Here is a 21324-nt window from a genome sequence, read left to right as displayed (position 1 = left end):
CCAAGAGACTATTCCTCTCCAACTTCTTGCCATTGTCTGCATCTGGAACTCAATCTGACTGACTTTCTATTCATCTGCAACTGTGTAATCGGTAAGTAAGCATTCAGATTCTTTTCATATTTTGATTTTCTTCTTTGTCTTACTTGTTCACAGGACTTCATGATCCCAAGAGGCTATCGATCTCCAAGTGTTTGCCGTTGTCTGCATCTGGATCTCAATCTGACTGACTTTCTATTCATCTGCAACTGTGTAATCGGTAAGTAAGCATTCAGATTCTTTTCATGTATTGACTTTCTTCTTTGTCTTACTTGTTCACAGAACCTCGTGATCCCAAGAGACTATGCATCAACTGTATATGGTTATCTGCATCTGGAACTCTGGCTTACTAGCTTTTTTTTTCATCTGCAACTGTGTAACAGGTAAGTATACATTCAGTTTCTTTTCATGTATTGACTTTCTTCTTTGTCTTGTTTACAGGACCTCATGATCCCAAGAGGCTATCGATGTCCAGCTGTATGTGGATGTCTGCATCTGGAATTCTTTCTTACTGACTGTGTATTCATCTGCAACAGTGTAACAGGTAATTATAAATTCAGTTACTTTTCATGTATTGACTTTCTTCTTTGTCTTGTTTACAGGACCTCATGATCCCAAGAGACTATACATCAACTGTATATGGTTGACTGAATCTGGAACTCTGGCTTACTGGCTTTGTATTCATCTGCAACTTTGTAACAGGTAAGTATACATTCAGCTTCTTTTCATGTATTGACTTTCTTCGTTGTCTCACTTGTTCACAGGACTTCATGATCCCAAGAGTCTGTCCATGTCCAGCTGTATGTGGTTGTCTGCATCTGGAATTCTTTCTTAATGGCTGTGTATTCATCTCCAACTGTGTAATTGGTAAGTAAGCATTCAGTTTCTTTTCATGTATTGACTTTCTTTTTTTCTTGTTTACAGGACCTCATGATCCCAAGAGACTATTCCTCTCCAACTTCTTGCCATTGTCTGCATCTGGAACTCAATCTGACTGACTTTCTATTCATCTGCAACTGTGTAATCGGTAAGTAAGCATTCAGATTCTTTTCATATTTTGATTTTCTTCTTTGTCTTACTTGTTCACAGGACTTCATGATCCCAAGAGGCTATCGATCTCCAAGTGTTTGCCGTTGTCTGCATCTGGATCTCAATCTGACTGACTTTCTATTCATCTGCAACTGTGTAATCGGTAAGTAAGCATTCAGATTCTTTTCATGTATTGACTTTCTTCTTTGTCTTACTTGTTCACAGAACCTCGTGATCCCAAGAGACTATGCATCAACTGTATATGGTTATCTGCATCTGGAACTCTGGCTTACTAGCTTTTTTTTTCATCTGCAACTGTGTAACAGGTAAGTATACATTCAGTTTCTTTTCATGTATTGACTTTCTTCTTTGTCTTGTTTACAGGACCTCATGATCCCAAGAGGCTATCGATGTCCAGCTGTATGTGGATGTCTGCATCTGGAATTCTTTCTTACTGACTGTGTATTCATCTGCAACAGTGTAACAGGTAATTATAAATTCAGTTACTTTTCATGTATTGACTTTCTTCTTTGTCTTGTTTACAGGACCTCATGATCCCAAGAGACTATACATCAACTGTATATGGTTGACTGAATCTGGAACTCTGGCTTACTGGCTTTGTATTCATCTGCAACTTTGTAACAGGTAAGTATACATTCAGCTTCTTTTCATGTATTGACTTTCTTCGTTGTCTCACTTGTTCACAGGACTTCATGATCCCAAGAGTCTGTCCATGTCCAGCTGTATGTGGTTGTCTGCATCTGGAATTCTTTCTTAATGGCTGTGTATTCATCTCCAACTGTGTAATTGGTAAGTAAGCATTCAGTTTCTTTTCATGTATTGACTTTCTTTTTTTCTTGTTTACAGGACCTCATGATCGCAAGAGACTATTCATCTCCAACTTCTTGCCATTGTCTGCATCTGAAACTCAATCTGACTAACTTTCTATTCATCTGCAACTGTGTTACAGGTAAGTATACATTCCGTTTCTTTTCATATTTTGATTTTCTTCTTTGTCTTACTTGTTCACAGGACTTCATGATCCCAAGAGGCTATCGATCTCCAAGTGTTTGCCGTTGTCTGCATCTGGATCTCAATCTGACTGACTTTCTATTCATCTGCAACTGTGTAATCGGTAAGTAAGCATTCAGATTCTTTTCATGTATTGACTTTCTTCTTTGTCTTGTTTACAGGACCTCATGATCCCAAGAGGCTATCGATGTCCAGCTGTATGTGGTTGTCTGCATCTGGAATTCTTTCTTACTGACTGTGTATTCATCTGCAACAGTGTAACAGGTAAGTATAAATTCAGTTACTTTTCATGTATTGACTTTCTTCTTTGTCTTGTGTACAGGACCTCATGATCCCAAGAGACTATTCATGTCCAGCTGGATGTGGTTGTCTGCATCTGGAATTCTTTCTTACTGGCTTTGTATTCATCTGCAACTTTGTAACAGGTAAGTATACATTCAGCTTCTTTTCATGCATTGACTTTCTTCGTTGTCTCACTTGTTCACAGGACTTCATGATCCCAAGAGACTGTCCATGTCCAGCTATTTGTGGTTGTCTGCATCTGCAATTCTTTCTTAATGGTTGTGTATTCATTTGGAACTTTGTTACAGGTAAGTATACATTCAGCTTCTTTTCATGCATTGACTTTCTTCTTTGTCTTGTTCACAGGACCTCGTAATCCCAAGAGACTATACATCAACTGTATATGGTTGTCTGAATCTGGAACTCTGGCTTACTGGCTTTTTTTCATCTGCAACTGTGTAACAGGTAAGTATACATTCAGTTTCTTTTCATGTATTGACTTTCTTCTTTGTCTTGTTTACAGGACCTCATGATCCCAAGAGACTATTCATCTGCATCTGGATTTTTTGTCTTATTGGCTGTGTATTCATCTGCAACTGTGTTAAAGGTAAGTAAACATTCAGTTTCTTCTTATGTTTTGATTTTCTTCTTTGTCTTACTTGTTTACAGGACTTCATGATCCCAAGAGGCTATCAATGTCCAGCTGAATTTGGTTGTCTGCATCTGGAATTCTTTCTTACTGACTGTGTATTCATCTGCAACTGTGTATGAGGTAAGTATACATTCAGTTTCTTTTCATGTTTTGGTTTTCTTCTTTGTCTTACTTCTTGACAGGACTTCATGATCCCAAGAGGCTATCGATGTCCAGCTGTATGTGGTTGTCTGCATCTGGAATTCTTTCTTACTGGCTTTGTATTCATCTGCAACTGTGTAACAGGTAAGTATACATTCCGTTTCTCTTCATGTATTGACTTTTTTTGTCTTGTTTACAGGATTTCATGATCCCAAGAGGCTATAGATCTCCAAGTGTTTGCCGTTGTCTGCATCTGGAACTCAATCTGACTGACTTTCTATTCATCTGCAACTGTGCAACAGGTAAGTATACATTCCGTTTTTTGACTTCCGTTTCCGTTTCTTGACTTCCGTTTCTGACTTTCTATTCATCTGCAACTGTGCAACAGGTAAGTATACATTCAGTTTCTTTTCGTGTTTTGACTTTCTTCTTTTTCTTACTTGTTCACAGGACTTCATGATCCCAAGAGACTTTCCATGTCCAGCTGTATGTGGTTGTCTGCATCTGGAATTCTTTCTTACTGACTGTGTATTCATCTGCAACTGTGTAACAGGTAAGTATACATTCAGTTTCTTTTCATGTTTTGATTTTCTTCTTTGTCTTACTTCTTGACAGGACTTCATGATCCCAAGAGGCTATCGATCTCCAAGTGCTTGCCGTTGTCTGCATCTGGAACTCAATCTAACTTACTTCCTATTCATCTGCAACTGTGTAACAGGTAAGTATACATTCAGTTTCTTTTCATGTATTGACTTTCTTTTTGTCTTGTTTACAGGACCTCATGATCCCAAGAGACTATCCATGTCCAGCTGTATGTGGTTGTCTGCATCTGGAATTCTTTCTTACTGACTTTCTATTCATCTGCAACTGTGTAACAGGTAAGTATACATTCAGTTTCTTTTCATCTGCAACTGTGTAACAGGTAAGTATACATTCAGTTTCTTTTCATGTATTGACTTTCTTATTTGTCTTACTTGTTGACAGGACTTCATGATCCCAAGAGGCTATCGATCTCCAAGTGTTTGCCATTGTCTGCATCTGGAAGTCAATCTGACTGACTTTCTATTCATCTGCAACTGTGTAACAGGTAAGTATACATTCAGTTTCTTTTCATGTATTGACTTTCTTATTTGTCTTACTTATTCACAGGACTTCATGATCCCAAGAGACTGTCCATGTCCAGCTGTATGTGGTTGTCTGCATCTGGAATTCTTTCTTACTGACTGTGTATTCATCTGCAACTGTGTAACAGGTAAGTATACATTCAATTTCTTTTCATGTTTTGACTTTCTTCTTTGTCTTACTTGTTTACAGGACCTCATGATCCCAAGAGACTATTCATTTCCAGCTGTTTGCCGTTGTCCTGGTGCAGCAACAACCACCTGCTGCTAAACACAGAAAAGACTGTAGAGGTGGTGGTGGACGTCCGACGCAATCCACCCACCCTTCCCCCCCTCCACATCAACAACACTGCAGCATCAATGGTGGAGTCACTCAAGTTCCTGGTCACCAACATTTCCAGAGACTTGAAATGGGAGAAAAACACCATCTCCATCATCAAGAAAGCTCAACAAAGAATGTTCTTCTTGAGACAGCTCAAGAAATTCAACCTGCCACAGACCCTGATGATCCAGTTCTACACAGCGATCATCGAGTCCATTATCACAGCCTCCATAACTATCTGGTTTGGTTCCTCCACCTCACAAGAAAGAACCAAACTCCAGCGCATCATCAGGACAGCAGAGGATCATCGGATGTAACCTGCCATCACTTAAGCTGATCTACACCAGCAGGATGAGGAAGCGGGCTGGCAAGATTACATCTGACCCCTCACATCCTGGACACCTCCTCTTCCAGACACTCCCCTCGGGTAGAAGACTGCGGTCCATCAAAACCAGCACAACACGTCATGCTAACAGCTTCTTCCCCAGAGCTGTAGCGCTCCTCAATCACAGTGGACACCTCCCACTGTAAACCTCAAAACTTAAAACTGAACTGTACCAAACCGGACTGAACAGCTATTTTGCACTCTGCCTATTTTGCACTATGACTATTTGCACACCTGTACAGATGTTCTTTTCTGTAAATATATTTTCAGCTCTTTTTTACCTTAGTACTTTTTACTTTTTTAATTTATCCCCTACCCTATTTATTGTTTAGTGTCATTTTCCTTTAGTTTAAGAATATTCTGTTTTTGTTTTTTTTTTGTTACTTGTCATACGTGTTGCTCTCACCAAGACAAATTCCTTGTATGTGTAACATATGAAATAAAGAGATTCTGATTCTGAATCTGATTCTGATTCATGTATTGACTTTCTTTTTGTCTTGTTTACAGGACTTCATGATCCCAAGAGGCTATCGGTTTCCAGCTGTATGTGGTTTTCTGCATCTGGAATTCTTTCTTACTGACTGTGTATTCATCTGTAACTGTGTAACAGGTAAGTATACATTCAGTATCTTTTTATGTTTTGATTTTCTTCTTTCTCTTACTTCTTGACAGGACTTCATGATCCCAAGAGGCTATCGATCTCCAAGTGCTTGCCGTTGTCTGCATCTGGAACTCAATCTGACTGACTTTCTATTCATCTGCAACTGTGCAACAGGTAAGTATACATTCCGTTTCTTGACTTCCGTTTCTGACTTTCTATTCATCTGAAACTGTGCAACAGGTAAGTATACATTCAGTTTCTTTTCATGTTTTGACTTTCTTCTTTTTCTTACTTGTTCACAGGACTTCATGACCCCAAGAGGCTATCGATCTCCAAGTGTTTGCCGTTGTCTGCATCTGGAACTCAATCTGACTGACTTTCTGTTCATCTGCAACTTTGTAACAGGTAAGTATACATTCAGTTTCTTTTCATGTATTGACTTTCTTTTTGTCTTGTTCACAGGACTTCATGATCCCAAGAGGCTATCGATGTCCAGCTGTATGTGGTTGTCTGCAACTGGAACTCTTTCTTACTGGCTGTGTATTCATCTGCAACTGTGTAACACGTAAGTATACATTCCGTTTCTTTTCATCTGCAACTGTGTAACAGGTGGGTATACATTCCGTTTCTATTCATGTATTGACTTTTTTTTTGTCTTGTTTACAGGACCTTATGATCCCAAGAGACTATTCATCTTCAGCTGTTTGCCGTTGTCTGCATCTGGATTTTACATTTTATTGGCTGTGTATTCATCTGCAACTGTGTTACAGGTAAGTAAACATTCAGTTTCTTTTCATGTTTTGACTTTCTTCTTTGTCTTACTAGTTCACAGGACTTCATGATCCCAAGAGGCTATAGATCTCCAAGTGTTTGCCGTTGTCTGCATCTGCAACTCAATCTGAATGACTTTCTATTCATCTGCAACTGTGTAACAGGTAAGTATACATTCAGTTTCTTTTCATGTATTGACTTTCTTTTTGTCTTGTTTACAGGACCTCATGATCCCAAGAGGCTATCGATGTCCAGCTGTATGTGGTTGTCTGCATCTGGAATTCTTTCTTACTGACTGTGTATTCATCTGCAACAGTGTAACAGGTAAGTATACATTCAGTTTCTTTTCATGTATTGACTTTCTTCGTTGTCTCACTTGTTCACAGGACTTCATGATCCCAAGAGACTGTCCATGTCCAGTTATTTGTGGTTGTCTGCATCTGGAATTCTTTCTTAATGGCTGTGTATTCATCTGCAACTTTGTAACAGGTAAGTATACATTCAGCTTCTTTTCATGTATTGACTTTCTTCTTTGTCTTGTTTACAGGACCTCATGATCCCAAGAGACTATTCATCTGCATCTGGATTTTTTGTCTTATTGGCTGTGTATTCATCTGCAACTGTGTAACAGGTAAGTATACATTCAGTTTCTTTTCATGTTTTGATTTTCTTCTTTGTCTTACTTCTTGACAGGACTTCATGATCCCAAGAGGCTATCGATCTCCAAGTGCTTGCCGTTGTCTGCATCTGGAACTCAATCTAACTTACTTCTTATTCATCTGCAACTGTGTAACAGGTAAGTATACATTCAGTTTCTTTTCATGTATTGACTTTCTTCTTTGTCTTGTTTACAGGACCTCATGATCCCAAGAGACTATCCATGTCCAGCTGGATGTCGTTGTCTGCATCTGGAATTCTTTCTTACTGGCTTTGTATTCATCTGCAACTTTGTAATAGGCAAGTATACATTCAGTTTCTTTTCGTGTATTGACTTTCTTTTTGTCTTGTTTAAAGGACTTCATGATCCCAAGAGGCTATAGATCTCCAGCTTTTTGCCGTTGTCTGCATCTGGATTTTACATTTTATTGGCTGTGTATTCATTTGCAACTGTGTTACAGGTAAGTATACATACAATTTCTTTTCATATTTTGATTTTCTTCTTTGGCTTACTTGTTCACAGGACTTTATGATCCCAAGAGGCTATCCATGTCCAGCTGTACGAGGTTGTCTGCATCTGAAATTCTTTCTTAATGGCTGTGTTTTCATCTGCAACTGTGTAATCGGTAAGTAAGCATTCCGTTTCTTTTCATATTTTGATTTTCTTCTTTGTCTTACTTGTTCACAGGACTTCATGATCCCAAGAGGCTATCGATCTCCAAGTATTTGCCGTTGTCTGCATCTGGAACTCAATCTGACTGACTTTCTATGATCTGCAACTGTGTAACAGGTAAGTATATATTCAGTTTCTTTTCATATATTGACTTTCTTCTTTGTATTGTTTACAGGACCTCATGATCCCAAGAGACTATCCATGTCCAGCTGGATGTGGTTGTCTGCATCTGGAATTCTTTCTTACTGGATTTGTATTCATCTGCAACTTTGTAACAGGTAAGTATACATTCAGTTTCTTTCCATGTATTGACTTTCTTTTTTGTCTTACTTGTTCACAGGACTTCATGATCCCAAGAGACTGTCCTTGTCCAGCTGTATGTGGTTGTCTGCATCTGGAACTCTTTCTTACTGGCTTTGTATTTATCTGCAACTTTGCAACAGGTAAGTATACATTCAGTTTCTTTTCATGTATTGACTTCTTTTTGTCTTGTTTATAGGATTTCATGATCCCAAGAGCCTATCGATGTCCAGCTGTATGTGGTTTTCTGCATCTGGAATTCTTTCTTACTGACTGTGTATTCATCTGCAACTGTGTAACGGGTAAGTATACATTCAGTTTCTTTTCATGTATTGACTTTCTTCTTTGTCTTGTTTACAGGACCTCATGATCCCAAGAGACTTTCCATGTCCAGCTGGATGTGGTTGTCTGCATCTGGAATTCTTTCTTACTGGATTTGTATTCATCTGCAACTTTGTAACAGGTAAGTATACATTCAGTTTCTTTTCATGTTTTGATTTTCTTCTTTGTCTTACTTTTTGACAGGAATTCATGATCCCAACAGGCTATCGATCTCCAAGTGTTTGCCGTTGTCTGCATCTGGAACTCAATCTGACTGACTTTCTATTCATCTGCAACTGTGTAACAGGTAAGTATACATTTAGTTTCTTTTCATGTATTGACTTTCTTCTTTGTCTTACTTGTTGACAGGACTTCGTGATCCCAAGACATTGTCGTTGTCCAGCTGTATGTGGTTGTCTGCATCTGGAATTCTTTCTTACTGGCTGTGTATTCATCTGCAACTGTCTAACAGGTAAGTATACATTCCGTTTCTATTCATGTATTGACTTTTTTTTGTTTTGTTTACTGGACCTCATGATCCCAAGAGACTATTCAGCTGCATCTGGATTTTTCGTCTTATTGGCTGTGTATTCATCTGCAACTGTGTTATAAGTAAGTATACATTCAATTTCTTTTCATATTTTGATTTTCTTCTTTGTCTTACTTGTTCACAGGAGTTCATGATCCCAAGTGGCAATCGATCTCCAAGTGTTTGCCGTTGTCTGCATCTGGAACTCAATCTGACTGACTTTCTATTCATCTGCAACTGTGCAACAGGTAAGTATACATTCCGTTTCTTTTCATCTGTAACTGTGTAACAGGTAAGTATACATTCAGTTTCTTTTCATGTATTGACTTTCTTAGTTGTCTTGCTTATTCACAGGACTTCATGACCCCAAGAGACTGTCCATGTCCAGCTGTATGTGGTTGTCTGCATCTGGAACTCAATCTGACTGACAGGGTATTCATTTGCAACTGTGCAACAGGTAAGTATACTTTCAGCTTCTTTTCATGTATTGACTTTCTTCTTTGTCTTGTTTACAGGACCTCATGATCCCAAGAGACTATTCATCTGCATCTGGATTTGTTGTCTTATTGGCTGTGTATTCATCTGCAACTGTGTTACAGGTAAGTAAACATTCAGTTTCTTTTCATATTTTGATTTTCTTCTTTGTCTTACTTGTTTACAGGACCTCATGATCCCAAGAGACTATTCATTTCCACCTGTTTGCCGTTGTCTGCATCTGGATTTTATGTCTTATTGGGTGTGTATTCATCTGCAACTGTGTTACACGTAAGTATACATTCAGTTTCTTTTCATATTTAGATTTTCTTCTTTGTCTTACTTGTTCACAGGACTTCATAATCCAAAGAGACTGTCCTTGTCCAGCTGTATGTGGTTGTCTGCATCTGGAACTCTTTCTTATTGGCTTTGTATTCATCTGCAACTTTGTAACAGGTAAGTATACATTCAGTTTCTTTTCATGTATTGACTTTTTTTTTTGTCTTATTTACAGGACCTCATGATCCCAAGAGACTATTCATCTCCAGCTGTTTGCCGTTGTCTGCATCTGGATTTTACGTCTTATTGGCTGTGTTTTCATCTGCAACTGTGTAATCGGTAAGTAAGCATTCCGTTTCTTTTCATATTTAGATTTTCATCTTTGTCTTGTTCACAGGACTTCATGATCCCAAGAGAATATTCATCTGCATCTGGATTTTTCATCTTATTGGCTTTGTATTCATCTGCAACAGTGTAACAGGTAAGTATACATTCAGTTTCTTTTCATGTATTGACTTTCTTTTTATCTTGTTTACAGGACCTCATGATCCCAAGAGAGTATTCATCTCCAGCTGTTTACTGTTGTCTGCATCTGGATTTTTTATTTTATTGGCTTTGTATTCATCTGCAACTGTGTTATAGGTAAGTATACATTCAATTTCTTTTCATATTTTGATTTTCTTCTTTGTCTTACTTGTTCACAGGACTTCATGATCCCAAGAGGCTATCGATCTCCAAGTGTTTGCCGTTGTCTGCATCTGGATCTCAATCTGACTGACGTTCTATTCATCTGCAACTGTGCAATAGGTAAGTATACATTCCGTTTCTTTTCATGTATTGACTTTCTTCTTTGTCTTACTTGTTCACAGGACCTTGTGATCCCAAGAGACTATTCTAATGCATCTGGATTTTTCGTCTTATTGGCTGTGTATTCATCTGCAACTGTTTTACAGGTAAGTAAACATTCAGTTTCTTTTCATATTTTGATTTTCTTCTTTGTCTTACTTGTTCACAGGACTTCATGATCCCAAGAGGCTATCGATCTCCAAGTGTTTGCCGTTGTCTGCATCTGGATCTCAATCTGACTGACTTTCTATTCATCTGCAACTGTGTAATAGGTAAGTATACATTCAGTTTCTTTTCATGTATTTACTTTCTTCTTTGTCTTGTTTACAGGACCTCATGATTCTAAGAGACTATCCATGTCCAGTTGGATGTGGTTGTCTGCATCTGGAATTCTTTCTTACTAGATTTGTATTCATCTGCAACTTTGTAACAGGTAAGTATACATTCAGTTTCTTTTCATGTATTTACTTTCTTCTTTGTCTTGTTTACAGGACCTCATGAACCTAAGAGACTATCCATGTCCAGTTGGATGTGGTTGTCTGCATCTGGAACTCAATCTGACTGATTTTCTATTCATCTGCAACTGTGCAACTGGTAAGTATACATTCCGTTTCTTTTCATCTACAACTGTGTAACAGGTAGATACATTCAGTTTATTTTCATGTATTGACTTTCTTATTTGTCTTACTTATTCACAGGACTTCATTATCCCAAGAGACTGTCTATGTCCAGCTGTATGTGGTTGTCTGCAACTGGAATTCTTTCTTACTGACTGACTTTACTACCTCACTGGACTCTATTTATCGCACATTGCACAACTTGCACACTACAGTCATTATTTATTATCCTCTGTCTGTACTGTGTTGTCTGTCCGCACTTGTTTGTTTGTGTTGCACTTGTGTCTTGTATGCACTGTCTATGTTGCACCATGGTCCGGGAGGAACGTTGTTTCGTTTCACTGTGTACTCTGTATGTAGTTGAAATGACAATAAACCCACTTGACTTGACTTGACTTGACTTGTGTATTCATCTGCAACTGTGTAAAAGGTAAGTATACATTCAGTTTGTTTTCATGTTTTAATTTTCTTCTTTGTCTTACTTCTTGACAGGACTTCATGATCCCAAGAGGCTATAGATCTCCAAGTGTTTGCCGTTGTCTGCATCTGGAACTCAATCTGACTGACTTTCTATTCATCTGCAACTGTGCAACAGATAAGTATACATTCCGTTTCTTTTCATATATTGACTTTTTTTTGTCTTATTCACAGGACCTCATGATCCCAAGAGACTATTCATCTCCAGCTGTTTGCCGTTGTCTGCATCTGGATTTTACGTCTTATTGGCTGTGTATTCATCTGCAACTGTGTTACAGGTAAGTATACATACAATTTATTTTCATATTTTGATTTTCTTCTTTGGCTTACTTGTTCACAGGACTTTATGATCCCAAGAGGCTATCCATGTCCAGCTGTACGAGGTTGTCTTCATCTGAAATTCTTTCTTAATGGCTGTGTTTTCATCTGCAACTGTGTAATCGGTAAGTAAGCATTCCGTTTCTTTTCATAATTTGATTTTCTTCTTTGTCTTACTTGTTCACAGGACTTCATGATCCCAAGAGGCTATCGATCTCCAAGTATTTGCAGTTGTCTGCATCTGGAACTCAATCTGACTGACTTTCTATCATCTGCAACTGTGTAACAGGTAAGTATATATTCAGTTTCTTTTCATATATTGACTTTCTTCTTTGTCTTACTTGTTCACAGGAGTTCAGGATCCCAAGTGGCAATCGATCTCCAAGTGTTTGCCGTTGTCTGCATCTGGAACTCAATCTGACTGACTTTCTATTCATCTGCAACTGTGCAACAGGTAAGTATACATTCCGTTTCTTTTCATCTGTAACTGTGTAACAGGTAAGTATACATTCAGTTTCTTTTCATGTATTGACTTTCTTAGTTGTCTTGCTTATTCACAGGACTTCATGACCCCAAGAGACTGTCCATGTCCAGCTGTATGTGGTTGTCTGCATCTGGAACTCAATCTGACTGACAGGGTATTCATTTGCAACTGTGCAACAGGTAAGTATACTTTCAGCTTCTTTTCATGTATTGACTTTCTTCTTTGTCTTGTTTACAGGACCTCATGATCCCAAGAGACTATTCATCTGCATCTGGATTTGTTGTCTTATTGGCTGTGTATTCATCTGCAACTGTGTTACAGGTAAGTAAACATTCAGTTTCTTTTCATATTTTGATTTTCTTCTTTGTCTTACTTGTTTACAGGACCTCATGATCCCAAGAGACTATTCATTTCCACCTGTTTGCCGTTGTCTGCATCTGGATTTTATGTCTTATTGGGTGTGTATTCATCTGCAACTGTGTTACACGTAAGTATACATTCAGTTTCTTTTCATATTTAGATTTTCTTCTTTGTCTTACTTGTTCACAGGACTTCATAATCCAAAGAGACTGTCCTTGTCCAGCTGTATGTGGTTGTCTGCATCTGGAACTCTTTCTTATTGGCTTTGTATTCATCTGCAACTTTGCAACAGGTAAGTATACATTCAGTTTCTTTTCATGTATTGACTTTTTTTTTTGTCTTATTTACAGGACCTCATGATCCCAAGAGACTATTCATCTCCAGCTGTTTGCCGTTGTCTGCATCTGGATTTTACGTCTTATTGGCTGTGTTTTCATCTGCAACTGTGTAATCGGTAAGTAAGCATTCCGTTTCTTTTCATATTTAGATTTTCATCTTTGTCTTGTTCACAGGACTTCATGATCCCAAGAGAATATTCATCTGCATCTGGATTTTTCATCTTATTGGCTTTGTATTCATCTGCAACAGTGTAACAGGTAAGTATACATTCAGTTTCTTTTCATGTATTGACTTTCTTTTTATCTTGTTTACAGGACCTCATGATCCCAAGAGAGTATTCATCTCCAGCTGTTTACTGTTGTCTGCATCTGGATTTTTTATTTTATTGGCTTTGTATTCATCTGCAACTGTGTTATAGGTAAGTATACATTCAATTTCTTTTCATATTTTGATTTTCTTCTTTGTCTTACTTGTTCACAGGACTTCATGATCCCAAGAGGCTATCGATCTCCAAGTGTTTGCCGTTGTCTGCATCTGGATCTCAATCTGACTGACGTTCTATTCATCTGCAACTGTGCAATAGGTAAGTATACATTCCGTTTCTTTTCATGTATTGACTTTCTTCTTTGTCTTACTTGTTCACAGGACCTTGTGATCCCAAGAGACTATTCTAATGCATCTGGATTTTTCGTCTTATTGGCTGTGTATTCATCTGCAACTGTTTTACAGGTAAGTAAACATTCAGTTTCTTTTCATATTTTGATTTTCTTCTTTGTCTTACTTGTTCACAGGACTTCATGATCCCAAGAGGCTATCGATCTCCAAGTGTTTGCCGTTGTCTGCATCTGGATCTCAATCTGACTGACTTTCTATTCATCTGCAACTGTGTAATAGGTAAGTATACATTCAGTTTCTTTTCATGTATTTACTTTCTTCTTTGTCTTGTTTACAGGACCTCATGATTCTAAGAGACTATCCATGTCCAGTTGGATGTGGTTGTTTGCATCTGGAATTCTTTCTTACTAGATTTGTATTCATCTGCAACTTTGTAACAGGTAAGTATACATTCAGTTTCTTTTCATGTATTTACTTTCTTCTTTGTCTTGTTTACAGGACCTCATGAACCTAAGAGACTATCCATGTCCAGTTGGATGTGGTTGTCTGCATCTGGAACTCAATCTGACTGATTTTCTATTCATCTGCAACTGTGCAACTGGTAAGTATACATTCCGTTTCTTTTCATCTACAACTGTGTAACAGGTAGATACATTCAGTTTATTTTCATGTATTGACTTTCTTATTTGTCTTACTTATTCACAGGACTTCATTATCCCAAGAGACTGTCTATGTCCAGCTGTATGTGGTTGTCTGCAACTGGAATTCTTTCTTACTGACTGACTTTACTACCTCACTGGACTCTATTTATCGCACATTGCACAACTTGCACACTACAGTCATTATTTATTATCCTCTGTCTGTACTGTGTTGTCTGTCCGCACTTGTTTGTTTGTGTTGCACTTGTGTCTTGTATGCACTGTCTATGTTGCACCATGGTCCGGGAGGAACGTTGTTTCGTTTCACTGTGTACTCTGTATGTAGTTGAAATGACAATAAACCTACTTGACTTGACTTGACTTGACTTGTGTATTCATCTGCAACTGTGTAAAAGGTAAGTATACATTTAGTTTGTTTTCATGTTTTAATTTTCTTCTTTGTCTTACTTCTTGACAGGACTTCATGATCCCAAGAGGCTATAGATCTCCAAGTGTTTGCCGTTGTCTGCATCTGGAACTCAATCTGACTGACTTTCTATTCATCTGCAACTGTGCAACAGATAAGTATACATTCCGTTTCTTTTCATGTATTGACTTTTTTTTGTCTTATTCACAGGACCTCATGATCCCAAGAGACTATTCATCTCCAGCTGTTTGCCGTTGTCTGCATCTGGATTTTACGTCTTATTGGCTGTGTATTCATCTGCAACTGTGTTACAGGTAAGTATACATACAATTTATTTTCATATTTTGATTTTCTTCTTTGGCTTACTTGTTCACAGGACTTTATGATCCCAAGAGGCTATCCATGTCCAGCTGTACGAGGTTGTCTTCATCTGAAATTCTTTCTTAATGGCTGTGTTTTCATCTGCAACTGTGTAATCGGTAAGTAAGCATTCCGTTTCTTTTCATAATTTGATTTTCTTCTTTGTCTTACTTGTTCACAGGACTTCATGATCCCAAGAGGCTATCGATCTCCAAGTATTTGCAGTTGTCTGCATCTGGAACTCAATCTGACTGACTTTCTATCATCTGCAACTGTGTAACAGGTAAGTATATATTCCGTTTCTTTTCATAATTTGATTTTCTTCTTTGGCTTACTTGTTCACAGGACTTTATGATCCCAAGAGACTATCCATGTCCAGCTGGATGTGGTTGTCTGCATCTGGAATTCTTTCTTACTGGATTTGTATTCATCTGCAACTTTGTAACAGGTAAGTATACATTCCGTTTCTTTTCATGTATTAACTTTCTTCTTTGTCTTACTTGTTCACAGGACCTCGTGATCCCAAGAGACTTTACATCAACTGTATATGGTTTTCTGCATCTGGATCTCTGGCTTACTGGCCTTTTTTCATCTGCAACTGTGTAACAGGTAAGTATACATTCAGTTTCTTTTCATATTTTGATTTTCATCTTTGTCTTACTCTTTGTCAGGACTTCATGATCCCAAGAGATATTCAAGTCCAGCTGTATGTGGTTGTCTGCATCTGGAAGTCTTTCTTACTGGCTGTGTATTAGTCTGCAACTGTGTAACAGGTAAGTATACATTCCATTTCTTTTCATGTATTGACTTTCATTTTGTCCCTTTCAGAGGACCTCATGATCTCAAGAGACTATACATCAACTGTATGTGGTTGTCTGAATCTGGAACTCTAGCTTACTGGCTTTTTTTCATCTGCAACTATGTAATCGGTAAGTAAGCATTCAGTTTCTTTTCATGATTTGACTTTTTTTTTTGTTTTACTTGTTCACAGGACTTCATGATCGCAAGACACTATCCATGTCCATCTGTATGTAGTTGTCTGTATCTGGAGTTCTTTCTTACTGGCTGTGTATTCATCTGCAACTGTGTAACAGGTAAGTAAACATTCAGTTTCTTTTCATGTATTGACTTTCTTCTTTGTCTTACTTGTTGACAGGACTTCATGATCCCAAGAGGCTATCGATCTCCAAGTGTTTGCCGTTGTCTGCATCTGGATCTCAATCTGACTGACTTTCAATTTATCTGCAACTGTGTAATCGGTAAGTAAGCTTTCAGTTTCTTTTCATGTATTGACTTTCTTTTTAGTCTTACTTGTTCACATGACTTCATGATCCCAAGAGACTGTCCATATGCAGCTGTGTGTGGTTGTCTGCATCTTGAATTCTTTCTTACTGACTGTGTATTAATCTGCAACTGTGTTACAGGTAAGTAAACATTCAGTTTCTTTTTATGTTTTGATTTTCTTCTTTGTCTTACTTGTTGACAGGACCTCGTGATCTCAAGAGACGATACATCAACTGTATATGGTTGTCTGAATCTGGAACTCTGGCTTATTGGCTTTTTTTTCATCTGCAACTGTGTAACAGGTAAGTATACATTCAGTTTCTTTTCATGTTTTGACTTTCTTCTTTGTCTTACTTGCTGACAGGCCCTCATGATACCAAGAGACTATCTATTTCCAACTTTTTGCCGTAGTCTGCATCTGGAACTCTGTCGTACTGGCTGTGTATTCATCTGCAACTGTGTAACAGGTAAGTAAACATTCAGTTTCTTTTCATGTATTGACTTTCTTGTTCACAGGACCTCATGATGCCAAGAGACTGTTCATCTCCAGCTGTTTGCCGTTGTCTGTATCTGGATTTTTCTTCTTATTGGCTGTTTATTTATCTTCAACTGTGTAACAGGTGAGTATACATTCAGTTTCTTTTCATATTTTGATTTTGTTCTTTGTCTTACTTGTTGACAGGATTTCATGATCCCAAGAGGCTATCCATTTCCAGCTATATGTGGTTGTCTGCATCTGGAATTCTTTTTTATACTGGCTGTGTATTAATCTGCAACTCTGTAACAGGTAAGTATACATTCAGTTTCTTTTCATGTATTGATTTTCTTATTTGTCTTACTTGTTCATATGACCTCTTGATCCTAAGAGTGTATCCATCTCCCACTTTTTGCCATTGTCTGCATCTGGTATTTTGGATTACTGACGGTGTATTCATCTGCAAATGTGTAACAGGTAACTATACATTCCGTTTATTTTAATGTATTGACTTTCTTCTTTGTCTTACTTGTTCACAGAACCTCGTGATCCCAAGAGAATACATGAACTGTATATGGTTATCTGCATCTGGAACTCTGGCTTACTAGCTTTTTTTTTCATCTGCAACTGTGTAACAGGTAAGTATACATTCAGTTTCTTTTCATGTATTGACTTTCTTCTTTGTCTTGTTTACAGGACCTCATGATCCCAAGAGGCTATCGATGTCCAGCTGTATGTGGTTGTCTGCATCTGGAATTCTTTCTCACTGACTGTGTATTCATCTGCAACAGTGTAACAGGTAAGTATAAATTCAGTTACTTTTCATGTATTGACTTTCTTCTTTGTCTTGTTTACAGGACCTCATAATCCCAAGAGACTATTCATGTCCAGCTGTATGTGGTTGTCTGCATCTGGAATTCTTTCTTACTGGCTTTGTATTCATCTGCAACATTGTAACAGGTAAGTATACATTCAGTTTCTTTTCATGCATTGACTTTCTTCTTTGTCTTGTTCACAGGACCTCGTGATCCCAAGAGACTATACATCAACTGTATATGGTTGTCTGAATCTGGAACTCTGGCTTACTGGCTTTTTTTCATCTGCAACTGTGTAACAGGTAAGTATACATTCAGTTTCTTTTCATGTATTGACTTTCTTCTTTCTTGTTTACAGGACCTCATGATCCCAAGATACTATTCATCTGCATCTGGATTTTTTGTCTTATTGGCTGTGTATTCATCTGCAACTGTGTTAAAGGTAAGTAAACATTCAGTTTCTTTTCATGTTTTGATTTTCTTCTTTGTCTTACTTGTTTACAGGACTTCATGATCCCAAGAGGCTATCAATGTCCAGCAGAATTTGGTTGTCTGCATCTGGAATTCTTTCTTACTGACTGTGTATTCATCTGCAACTGTGTATCAGGTAAGTATACATTCAGTTTCTTTTCATGTTTTGATTTTCTTCTTTGTCTTACTTCTTGTCTTCATCCCAAGAGACTATTCATCGCCAGCTGTTTGCCTTTGTCTGCATCTGGATTTTACGTTTTATTGGCTGTGTATTCATCTGCAACTGTGTTATAGGTAAGTATACATTCAATTTCTATTCATATTTTGATTTTCTTTTTTGTCTTACTTGTTGACAGGACTTCATGATCCCAAGAGGCTATAGATCTCAAAGTGTTTGCCGTTGTCTGCATCTGGAACTCAATCTGACTGACTTTCTATTCATCTGCAACTGTGCAACAGGTAAGTATACATTCAGTTTCTTTTCATGTTTTGACTTTGTTCTTTTTCTTACTTGTTCACAGGACTTCATGACCCCAAGAGGCTATCGATCTCCAAGTGTTTGCCGTTGTCTGTATCTGGAACTCAATCTGACTGACTTTCTTTTCATCTGCAACTTTGTAACAGGTAAATATACATTCAGTTTCTCTTCATGCATTGACTTTCTTTTTGTCTTGTTTACAGGACTTCATGATCCCAAGAGGCTATCGATGTCTAGCTGTATGTGGTTGTCTGCATCTGGAATTCTTTCTTACTGACTGTGTATTCATCTGCAACTGTGTAACAGGTAAGTATACATTCAGTTTCTTTTCATGTTTTGACTTTCTTCTTTGTCTTACTTGTTTACAGGACCTCATGATCCCAAGAGACTATTCATTTCCAGCTGTTTGCCGTTGTCCTGGTGCAGCAACAACCACCTGCTGCTAAACACAGAAAAGACTGTAGACATGGTGGTGGACTTCCGACGCAATCCACCCACCCTTCCCCCCCCTCCACATCAACAACACTGCAGTATCAATGGTGGAGTCACTCAAGTTCCTGGTCACCACCATTTCCAGAGACTTGAAATGGGAGAAAAACACCATCTCCATCATCAAGAAAGCTCAACAAAGAATGTTCTTCTTGAGACAGCTCAAGAAGTTCAACCTGCCACAGACCCTCATGATCCAGTTCTACACAGCGATCATCGAGTCCATTATCACTGCCTCCATAACTATCTGGTTTGGTTCCTCCACCTCACAAGAAAGAACCAAACTCCAGCGCATCATCAGGAGAGCAGAGAGGATCATCGGATGTAACCTGCCATCACTTCAGCAGATCTACACCAGCAGGATGAGGAAGCGGGCTGGCAAGATAACATCTGACCCCTCACATCCTGGACACCTCCTCTTCCAGACACTCCCCTCGGGTAGAAGACTGCGGTCCATCAAAACCAGCACAACACGTCATGCTAACAGCTTCTTCCCCAGAGCTGTAGCGCTCCTCAATCACAGTGGACACCTCCCACTGTAAACCTCAAATCTTACAACTGAACTGTACCAAACCGGACTGAACAGCTATTTTGCACTCTGCCTATTTTGCACTATGACTATTTGCACACCTGTACAGATGTTCTTTTCTGTAAATATATTTTCAGCTCTTTTTTACCTTAGTACTTTTTACTTTTTTAATTTATCCCATACCCTATTTATTGTTTAGTGTCATTTTCCTTTAGTTTAAGAATATTCTGTGATTTTTTTTTTTTTGTTACTTGTCATACGTGTTGCTCTCACCAAGACAAATTCCTTGTATGTGTAACATATGAAATAAAGAGATTCTGATTCTGATTCTGATTCATGTATTGACTTTCTTTTTGTCTTGTTTACAGGACTTCATGATCCCAAGAGGCTATCGGTTTCCAGCTGTATGTGGTTGCCTGCATCTGGAATTCTTTCTTACTGACTGTGTATTCATCTGTAACTGTGTAACAGGTAAGTATACATTCAGTTTCTTTTTATGTTTTGATTTTCTTCTTTGTCTTACTTGTTGACAGGACTTCATGATCCCAAGAGGCTATCGATCTCCAAGTGTTTGCCATTGTCTTCATCTGGATTTTTCGTCTTATTGGCTGTGTGTTCATCTGCAACTGTGTTACAGGTAAGTATACATTCAGTTTCTTTTCATGTATTTACTTTTTTCTTTGTCTTACTTGTTCACAGGACTTCATGATCCCAGGAGAATATACATCAACTGTATATGGTTGACTGAATCTGGAACTCTGGCTTACTGGCTTTTTTTCATCTGCAACTGTGTAACAGGTAAGTATACATTCAGCTTCTTTTCATGTATTGACTTTCTATTTTGTCTTGTTCACAGGACTTCATGATCCCAAGAGTCTGTCCATGTCCAGCTGTATGTGGTTGTCTGCATCTGGAATTCTTTCATAATTGCTGTGTATTCATCTCCAACTGTGTAATCGGTAAGTAAGCATTCAGTTTCTTTTCATGTATTGACTTTCTTTTTTTCTTGTTTACAGGACCTCATGATCCCAAGGTAAGGTAAGGTGCACGTATGTTTCACTGTACAGTGCACATTGTACAGCGAAAGGTGTCCTCCGTTGTCTGCATCTGGAACTCAATCTGACTGACTTTCTATTCATCTGCAACTGTGTAACAGGTAAGTATACATTCAGTTTCTTTTCATGTATTGACTTTCTTTTTGTCTTGTTTACAGGACTTCATGATCCCAAGAGGCTATCTGGCTGTATGTGTGTAGCTGTATGTGGTTGTCTGCATCTGGAATTCTTTCTTACTGACTGTGTATTCATCTGCAACTTTGTAACAGGTAAGTATACATTCAGTTTCTTTTCATGTATTGACTTTCTTCGTTGTCTCACTTGTTCACAGGACTTCATGATCCCAAGAGACTGTCGATCTCCAGCTGTATGTGGTTGTCTGCATCTGGAATTCTTTCTTACTGACTGTGTATTCATCTGCAACTGTGTAACAGGTAAGTATACATTCAGTTTCTTTTCATGTTTTGATTTTCTTCTTTGTCTTACTTCTTGACAGGACTTCATGATCCCAAGAGGCTATCGATCTCCAAGTGCTTGCTGTTGTCTGCATCTGGAACTCAATCTAACTTACTTCCTATTCATCTGCAATTGTGTAACAGGTACGTATACATTCAGTTTCTTTTCATGTATTGACTTTCTTTT

Source organism: Salminus brasiliensis, chromosome 6 (assembly GCF_030463535.1).
Source record: "Salminus brasiliensis chromosome 6, fSalBra1.hap2, whole genome shotgun sequence".
NCBI lineage: Eukaryota > Metazoa > Chordata > Actinopteri > Characiformes > Bryconidae > Salminus > Salminus brasiliensis.
The sequence above is the reverse complement of the archived record's forward strand: the minus strand, read 5'-3'. Positions refer to the sequence as shown.